The 8535-nt window shown below is 36.8% G+C and overlaps 1 long non-coding RNA gene across 1 annotated transcript in view; it reads left to right on the top strand.

Moving 5' to 3' along the window:
* Positions 1-6744: 6744 nt before the first annotated feature.
* Positions 6745-8535, top strand: part of LOC103243115 (uncharacterized) — a 194509-nt gene continuing 192718 nt past the window's right edge. The window contains exon 1 of the long non-coding RNA XR_012088849.1: positions 6745-6931. This is a non-coding gene — a long non-coding RNA (uncharacterized lncRNA). The remainder of the gene's footprint in view (positions 6932-8535) is intronic.

Here is an 8535-nt window from a genome sequence, read left to right as displayed (position 1 = left end):
TGTTTAGATTATTTGACCTGGTCCTAACATATCTATGATGCTCTGTTTAGCTATTTTTTCTTTGTCTCAAAGTTTCAATGTGAGTAATATGTATTAAATTGTCTTCAAGTTTACTATTTAAAATCATTTGATAAATTTTTAATTTCAGATATTACATTTTTTCTTCTAGAATTTCAATTCGGTCATTTTTTAGGGCTTTTACCATTCGGTAAATTGTTTGTCTCTTAGTTACTTGACATATTTAGATTTGTTTAAGTCCTGTCTATTAATAACAACATCCATTTCATCTTTGTGTCTGCCTGTATTTGCTGTTTTTTTTGTTTTGTTTTTTGTTTTCATTTTTGAGTCAGTTTAACCTGTCTTTTTGCATCTTTTGATTTCTGCTTATATGCAGGACATTTTGAACAAAAAAATAGAATAGACTAAACTAGACAACACGTTTTGTTTTCTTGCTTCCAGAGTTTCCATACCTTTTCCTTTTCAGGCAGCTAGGGTGAGGGATGGATCATTTTGATTTCACCATGAGTAGAGCTAGACTAGCACTGGGTCATTTAACTAGTGTAAAGTTTAAATTGCAATTAAAGAGATCTATATTTCTCCTTCCTTTCAGTCTATAACACCCTGTATTGTAGCAGAGGGGATTGAGCATTTTGATCCTACCAAGATTTGAGCTGTCAGAGAGCTGAGTTGCAGCCTGAGTTTTAGTTTAGTTTATTCAACTCCGCAGTGCCTGGGCTCAGGCACTATGTGAGACTGTTTTTCTCTGCGCTCTCACTCTTTCCATTGATATATACTCAACAAAATCCTCATGAGAGATCATTGTCAGATGAGAGATTTATGTTTGCTTTTGGAGATCTTTTAAATTCTAATCCATCATGTCAACCCATACAGTTCTTAAATTTCAGCTGGTTTCTCATCGTCTCATGGACTATTTTCTGATTATCAGGCCTGCCTCTCCCTCTGCTACTCATGCTAAGACTAAAATATTGCTCCAAGTACAAAAGAAACCCCTGCTTTTTGCTCAGGTATGAAGGACTTCTCATCCTTTTTTGTAATTTAGTTATTTCAGGCTCCTTTGCATCCACTGCTCTTTGATGATTTCAAAGAAAAGTATGACTGTTTGTTAATCTGGTATTGTGATAGAAGTAATAGTCTCTACCAAACTTCTACTTTCTACTGTAAGTGGACCTTTCAACATAATTAAGGATTTAAAATTTTACTCTGTTGCCTTTTTGTGCAGTGAATTTCCCATGTTTCTCCCCAATTATATCATATATGCCCTGAAGCCATTCATTCATCCATCCATTCATTCATTTGATCATTAGTTTATTCTTTAATTTGTTCCATTCCATAAAAAATTACCCACGGGATACTCACTAAAATTTAGAGGATTTACACAGTTCCAGCAAACATATCTCCAACCATAAAGTGTTTACAGTGTTATTTGGGCCAGGGATGAGCAATTGATGAAAACCAAAGCAAAATAATTCTCTCTCTAAGAATTTATAATTGAAACAGAAATAGATTCATTTTCTGAATCTATTTTTGAGGAGATTTTGAATATGTGCGCGCTTTGCAGCTGCGAGCACACATCTTCCGCATTTGCAGTAGAAATAGTATTTAAAAAACAGACAAGAATCTTCTGGTCTTCTAATAAAGAACAATGAAGCAAATGCACAAAGGGAATTTTAGTTAAAGAAATCATGGACTTCAATGACATGATTCTAGGTCTTCCTGAGAGCCAGTCATTTCAAATATCTTTGTGTTTTTAGATGAAGCCATTGTTTTTTCTCTTAATCTTCTTCATATATTGGCTGACTTTAATTTATTGAAGACTTGAAGTTAATGAATACTTTCTAATACAGATTAATAAGACATATATACAAACAAACAATTTAGTAGGAAGTGGAAATGGATGACAGAAAAAAAGAGGGAGGTGGGGGGAGGGGGGTGAGAGAGAGAGAGAGGTGTTCCATGTAGATATTTGTGAATATAGATATATAATTACTTATACTGAGGTAATGGCTAATTGATCTCTCATAAGCATTCACAAAATAGAACCGTGGTTCCCATCCACAAAATATACTCCTCCTCTGGCAGTTATGGGAACTGTCATTCATCTGTTTACTTAGGCAAAATAATCAACATAATTCTTGTCAAGTCTATTTTTGTAATTCCCACATGTAATACACCAACAAGCCATGTGGGCTCTATCCCCAAAGCCTAGCTTAAATCTAGTCACCTCTTGCTAACTCTGGGTATCGTCCTAAATTCACACCACCATCACCTCCATCTAGACTCACCGTATTTTAATATATCTCCCAACCATTCTATTCTGTACACAGCAATGAATGTGGTCTTTTAAGAATGTTAATCAGATTACTTAAGTCTCTTGCTAAAGCTTTTCGTTTATACTTGCAATAAAAAGAAAATTCCTTAGTGTGGCCTTCAAGATTTTATACACAAATATTTCCTTTGACTCTTTCTCTCCTTAACTGTGGGTACAGCTACGCTGACCTTCTGACTGGTTATCCACCATATCAAGTTTGTTCCTGTCTTACAAGCTTTATACATGTTCCGCTTTCTGCCTAGCAAGCTCTTCCCTCCTCAGTCTCAGTCCTTACCCTGCTGTGATTGTTAACATTGAGTGTCAACTTGATTGGATTGAAGGATGCAACGTATTATTCCTGGATGTGCTTGTGAAGATGTAGCCAAAGGAGATTAACATTTGAGTCAGTGAACTGGGAGAAGCAGACCCACCCTCAACCCGGGTGGGCACCATCTAATCAGCTGCCAGTATGGGTAAGAATAGAGCAGGCAGAAGAAGGTAGAAAGAGCAGACCTGCTGAGTCTTCTGGCCTTCATCTTTCTCCCGTGCTGGATGCTTCCTGCCCTCAAATATCGAACTCCAAGTTCTTCAGCCTTTGGATTCTTGCACTTACACCAGTGGTTTGCCAGGGGCTCTTGGGCCTTCGGCCACAGACTGAAGCTGCACTGTCAGCTCCCCTACTCTTGAGTTTTTGGGACTCTGGCTTCCTTGCCCCTCAGCTTGAAGACAGCCTATTGTGAGACTTCACCTTGTGACCATGTGAGTCAATTCTCATAAACTCCCCCCATACATACATATGTCTTATTGGTTTGGTCCCTTTAGAGAACCCTGACTTACTATACCTACTTAGCCCTCCTTTACAACTTAGCCGTCTGCATAATTCTCACCCTTTCAGAGCAGCTATTCCTGACAAAGTCATTCTAGATCAGAAATTCTCATCTCCTCTGCTTTGTTTTTGTCTGCTTTTTTCGTGTGCTTTATTGTCTTCATTGCATTCTCTCTATCTGAAATTACAGTGTGTATTTGTCTATTGTGTATCTCCTTTACCAGAATAAAAACTCCTTAAGAGTAGGGACCTTGAGCATCTTCCTTCTGCTTTGTTCTCAAGCTGGAACACTGTTTAGTACATTGTAGAGCTTAGTGAATTTTGGATTGAGTGAACAAAGGTATTTTACATAGGCAGGAAAACCAAGCAAAGGCGTGAAGATAAAACAATGTGGGTTGTATGCAGACAGTGGCAAATAGTTTTTCTCAGTTTGAGAAAAGGCTATATGGAGAAAAAGAATGGCAAAGTAAATCGCAAAGGGAGCTTATGGTCATGTGGCAGATCAATGTGAAGGCAACAGCAATAGCTCATCGAAATTCAGATGAGGAACCCCTTGTTCAATCACGTATTGCTTTATATAGCTATAACACAATATTAAGAGACACTATGATATTAATGCACTGCCTAAATCATTGAGAGTAACATCAAGGAGGACTTCTTTTAGAATAATGTAATTCTGAGATGTCAAGTCAGTTTTCCATGAAATGTCCCAACAACTTCATAAAAAATTCTGGGCTAAGGAAATTACATGTCCATGTTTAATATGGACAAAATAGATAAATATGTACATGATATTTTAATATAAAGTGAGTTCATAAATACAATGTCTTTGGGGATAACTGCTTAGTTCATGTAAAGAACTTCAACCAGAATGTTAATAATGTACTTCATCTCCAGGAAAACAAGCATATTCTGTATCCCATAACTTCAAGTATCCATAGTAATGTGAATCATGCTGATTAGATATAATAATTATCATTTCTCAAGAAGATTGGAGCACGATAATTGTTTTATTCTAGATTTTTCTTATTGCCAGTTAAGTAACTTAATGTAAGAAAAATTGGGAAAACAACACTGACTTTGAGAAAGAAAAGAGCAATTTCTTCAATATGTATTCTAATATGGAAAACATCTCTATTTAAAATTACCAGCTTTAATTTAGGGTCACAATCTGAAATAATTCATAACAATAACAAACAGTCCAACTCTCCGAGCAAGTTGTACAAAAGAACCAGGAACATTTAGATTCTTGTTCTAATCACAATCAGTGTGAACCTGCTGTGTTTGTTAAGAAATGTAGACCATTCAAATAAACAGTGTAAATTCCATCGTGGAGATGCTTCCAACATAGATGTAATTGGTAAGGTCAAACTGGATGGTCCATTGACTTTAGCTGGTCAGATAGGTGTCTCAGAAATTAAAAAATACTTTTTAAAACATACAGTCAAAATTCCTTAGGCTAAGTATGAACCAGTTAATGGAGTAAGCATTTGTAGCAGAAAAGTGGTACAGAGCGTAGTTCCACAAATACTGTAATCCAAAAAGGAAGTTCATATTAAGTTTCTAAGGATTTTTAATTTTTTTTAAATTTTGAATTTTTGTTGGTACATAGATTATATATTTAGGGGGCACATGAGATGTTTTGATACAGGCCTGCAGTGCATAATAATCACTTCACAGAAATGGAATATCCATTCCCTTATGCATCTATCCTTTGTGTTACAAATAATTCAATTACACCCTTTAAGTTACTTTAAAATGGGCAATTATTATTGACTATAGTTATCCTGCTGTGCTATCAAATAGTAAGTCTGATTTCTTTTTTATTTTTGGATCCATTCGCTATCCCCACCTTCCCCCAACACCGCACTACGCTTCCCAGCCTCTGGTAACCATCCTTCTACCTGTGTTTATGCGTTCAGTTGTTTTGATTTTTAGATCTCACAAATATAATAAGAACATGGAATGTTTATCTTTCTGTGCCTGGTTTATTTCACTTAACACAATGATCTCCACTTTCATGCATGTTATTGCAAATGACAGGATCTCATTCATTTTTATGGCTGAATAGTACTCCATTATGTCTATGTACCACATTTTTTTTATCCTTTCATCTGTTGATGAACACATAGGTTGCTTCCAAACCTTAGGTATGATGAACAGTGCTGCAGCAAATGTAGGAGTGCAGATATCTCTTTGATGTACTGATTTCTTTTGGGTATGTACCCAGCAGTATGATTGCTGGATCATATGGAGCTCTAGTTTAGTTTTTGTGTGTTTTTTCTTTTCTTTTTGGAGGAATTTCCAAACTGTTCTCCATAGTGATTGTATTAATTTACATTCCCGCCTACATTATCTAAGGGTTACTTTTTTCCCACATCCTTGCCAGCCTTTGTTGTTGCCTGTTCTTTAGATGTAAGCCATTTTAATGGGAATAAGATGATACCTCATTGCAGTTTTGATTTGCTTTTATTTCTCTAATGATCAATGATGTTGAGCACCTTTTCCCATGTCTGTTTGCCGTATGTTCGCCAGAGTATTTTCCTACTGAGCTGTTTGAGCTCCTGAGATATTTTGGCTGTATCCCCTCCCAAATCTCATCTTGAATTGTAGCTCCCATAATCCCTGTGTGTTGTGGGAGGGACCTCGTAGGAGGTAATTGAATCATGGGGGTGGTTACCCCCATGCTACTGTTGTTATGAGTGAGTTCTCACAAGATCTGATGGTTTTATAAGGGGCTTTTCCCCTTTTTGCTAGGCACTTTTCCTTCCTGCCACCATGTGGAGAAGGACAAAATTTAGCTGGACGTGGTGGCGGGTGCCCATAATCCCAGTTACTTGGGAGGCTGAAGCACGAGAACCACTTGAACCCAGGAGGCAGAGGCTGCAGTGAGCTGAGATCGTGCCACTGCATTCCAGCCAGGGTGACAGAGCGAGACTCTGTCTCAAAAAAAAAAAAAGAAAAAAAAAAAAAAAAAGGTGTTTACCTCAGGAGACAGTCTAGGCTTATCCTTAGGTACCGTAAAGATATAATTCTCTGAAATGAAACTCACATAAGATTGTTTCAAATTCAGAAGACACTGGCTCCTCTGCTCAAGTGGAGAAGGGGAACCAGGTATATGCATTTGGCTGTAACTGAGCAGAGAAGCTGTGGCTACCTCTTGTTGAAGCTGTGGTACTTCATATAGAGAGCAAATGCCAAACCCTCTCTTCAGGAATGTATAGTACAGGGAGAGACATCTGAAATAAGTGCAGAAACTGTGTTTGCTCATCAAGGGAGAACCTGAGTATCAAAGACCATAATATCCGGGGCACCGGGTTAAAATAGATCTACTCTCAATACAGTTGACTACAGCCAAGGGCAGGATTTTGTGTCCTTAGTGATTTGAGTGATAAAAATTTCCAGGTGAGTTTTCAGAAACATAGTTGGGTAGATAAAGGTCAGCATTTGAATTCATGAAGGGTAGACATTCCAGTGACCCTATTTTTATGTCTGATATGCAGAGCACTCTCTTCTTAGTATCAAAGTACCAGGAAATTGAATGATAATTGGAAGATTATAAGCTAAACAGACACACATAGAACTGGAAGGAAATTAAATGGGTTAGAGGAATAATGAATTTAGGCTGGTGGTTTCCAGGCATTACATATTGAAGATCACTAAATTATCTACATTTTCTATTAAGAGATCCATGAATGAAGAAGAGAGAAGCAGAAGGAAAGAAAGAAACTGATTGAAAAGACGCAGTCAAAATGGGCGGTGGGAAAGAGAAGGAGGTAAGTAGAAAAAATTTTTCAGTTTGTCTACGATAAAATCTAAAGTCTCATTAACTCTATTTTCCAGAAGTCATATTTGCTGTCAAGATACAATTTTGCCTACATAAATTAGATGGGCATGGAACCAGTTTTTCCTCTCTAGGCTTGAAATTTCTATTGAATATCTTTATGCAAGGAACAGCTCCTTCTAATTCTCTGAAGGTCTCTCTTACCTCTCTGTTGTACTTCCTGTGAAATATATTCTTGTGTGTGTGTGTGTGTGGTGTGTGTGTGTGAACTCACTGGCTCAAAGTGTTGTTTGGTTGTAGTTTCCTTACCCTTTTTTAACTGGATTATTCTTCTTGGTCTAGCTCGTTCATACTGACAGCTCCAATGGGACATCAAGTTTCCCATTTTCCCACCGCCGCCCAAAGTTTCCCGTTTCTTTATCTTGTTATTTTTATGTATTAGTGTTGTTATTTTTCAGAGGGGTAAAGGGGCAGAAACTGGGAATGTTCAAATGCTTTTCTGATGATGAAATCAGATTACTTCCACTCTGCTACAAATATCAATCCCTTAAAGCATGTAACAATTTTCCTGCCCACCTGGCAGCGGTAGGAGGCAGTGTTGTGTGTGGTAGTCTCAGAACTTGTCTACTCATCTTTTAATACATTTCAGCCAATATCAAAGGTATTCTAATTCAGAATGGACTATTACTTTTATTTATTTATTTATTGTCTATTATCATTTAACTGAGTACCATTAGGTATGGCAGGACTGGAGAACTTGCTAGGTATATTCAGGTCTATGTTTCTGTAGGTCTGCAGCAAATACTTGGCAGCCAGTTACTACAGTGACTTACAGGTCTCCTCTATTGCAAAACTATTTGCCAAACCCTTAAATGTCTACTCCAAGTGTTAATAACAAACTTAAGAGAAATATCTTTTTGACAGCACTTTATTATGTTTGAAATGACAAAGTTTTTAGCAGTGATATCTCTACATCAACAATGATGGGAAAATGTTAGTGTAACTATTAATCATAAATGGAAGATACCAGAACCAAGGAGACAATATACAGAGGAGAAAAAGAGTTTGCTTCCCTTTTTTGAAGTCTGAGGATTTGGTCTGTTTTATTAGACTTGCCTATAATTCTCTACGTAGCAACAGATTTTGAATTTTATGAAAAACCCTCTTAGTTCCTTGTATTGGTGTTGCTGTCAGTCTTAATTTTTAAATGATACGCATTGTCATTTTTTCTGTTTTGTTTTGTTGCTTTAACTGTTTCACGAAGTGTGTGGTGGTAAATCAGAATAGGCTGCATGTTCTTTTATAGCCAGGCAGCATTTTAAACTAAAGGTTGTGTTGTACAAATCTTAGTATTCTTTTTGTTGTTGTTTCTTCACTTTTATCTTTCCGTTAGTTGCCAACACAAGACCTGAAACTTTTTTACCAACATTTGTTTATTATTTTATTTAACCCAAGGAACATAAGACTGTGCACATGTACAATGTTTATAGGTTTGCATGTAGCCCTCGGATGACTTCTTCACATTTATTCTTGATGACTTGGCTCCAAACCCATCTTTTATATTCAGTTCTTATTTTGGTGTTTTTTTCTCTTCTT

The sequence above is a fragment of the Chlorocebus sabaeus genome, chromosome 16 (assembly GCF_047675955.1).
Source record: "Chlorocebus sabaeus isolate Y175 chromosome 16, mChlSab1.0.hap1, whole genome shotgun sequence".
NCBI lineage: Eukaryota > Metazoa > Chordata > Mammalia > Primates > Cercopithecidae > Chlorocebus > Chlorocebus sabaeus.
This window is presented reverse-complemented; position numbering and strand designations above follow the sequence as displayed.